Here is a 1,258-nt window from a genome sequence, read left to right as displayed (position 1 = left end):
AATCAGCCTCGTTCTCTCTGCCAGTTAAAGAACCCAAGTGCAGAAAGATTCTCTCGTGCAGCAAGCAGCAACTTTACTAAAAATAAAGGGAGCCATGGGTGACGAAGACACCCTGAGCGCTTACCAGGTACCCTGCTCCCGCTTTGGTGCACTCTCCGTGCAGTTGTATAACGTTTTGAGGATGTACAGACTCCAGTTTCCAGGAGAGAGATCTGTATGTCCCACCTCAGTGAAGTCCGCAATTGGCTGCATTGACATAAGCGCGTTCATTTCCACTTTCAGGAGATCGGTACGGCAGGAGCTGTGCGCGGTGACCTGGGTGCACTTGTTCACCTGAGGACCTGATGCCTTAGGAAAAGCCTACTTCACTCATGGGTTCTTTACCCTCTCTCAGCACATCTGTCACATGACCATAAACTAAGGACAGTTAGTGTTCAGAAATCTGATACATACAATCTGAAGCAATTGAATATTGAGGAAAACCACATGTGGATATTATTTGAATTGATCTATGGATTTCTCTGGAAATAGTATTAGCTAATAGCTCTAAGCTGATTTCAGGAATAAAAGGACTCGCAACAAAAGAAGTAAAGGAACAGAGAGAGGGGGAGTGGGGGGAGGAGGGAGAAACTCCAGAAAGAGGGGGGGGTTGAGAGACCAAACTCACAGCATCACAAGAAGGCCTGAGTAAGTGTTTTGGGTTGTAGATAAGGCCCAGCTTCCATTTTAGATTGATGAACTTCAACAAAGAAAAGAATTCTTATGGGCCCACAGCTTCATGCATTCTTAAGCGTGTTCACAACTGGCCTTGAACACATCTGAGTCAGTCCAGACCAGTGAAGTGGAAGGGGCAGTCTTGCTGTTAGAAAAAAAAAAAAAAAGAAACCTCAGCTTTGTCTGAGGGTAACAAAGAATTCAAAGAATCCAGAAATTTGTCATCTTTACAATTTATCTGTGGCTCCTTTCCCTGTCTACCTGTCAGGAATCCTTCTATGTGCTCCTTCTCCATCAGGTCAATATGAATCAGAATCCCCCTCATGGGCTCAGGGCCTGGTCACTGTGCGCCTGCATGAACCTGCCAGGCCCAACTCTGCATCAGTGTGAGCCTGCACTGGCCTGCCAGGCCCAGCTCTGCATCAGTGTGAACATGCATGAACTTCCAGGCTCAGCTCTGCATCAGTGTGAACATACATGAACCTCCCAGGCCCAGCTCTGCATCAGTGTGAACATGCATGAACTTCCAGGCTCAGGTCTGCAT

General features: G+C 47.0%; 1 long non-coding RNA gene across 1 annotated transcript in view; it reads right to left on the bottom strand.

Moving 5' to 3' along the window:
* Positions 1-472: 472 nt before the first annotated feature.
* The window catches only part of LOC116087316, a 9,241-nt gene continuing 8,455 nt past the window's right edge, over positions 473-1,258 (bottom strand). The window contains exon 3 of the long non-coding RNA XR_004117356.1: positions 473-859. This is a non-coding gene — a long non-coding RNA (uncharacterized LOC116087316). The remainder of the gene's footprint in view (positions 860-1,258) is intronic.

Source organism: Mastomys coucha, unplaced genomic scaffold, assembly GCF_008632895.1.
Source record: "Mastomys coucha isolate ucsf_1 unplaced genomic scaffold, UCSF_Mcou_1 pScaffold13, whole genome shotgun sequence".
Lineage (NCBI taxonomy): Eukaryota > Metazoa > Chordata > Mammalia > Rodentia > Muridae > Mastomys > Mastomys coucha.
Note: the sequence above shows the minus strand (reverse complement) of the source record. Positions and strands in the feature narration are given on the sequence as shown.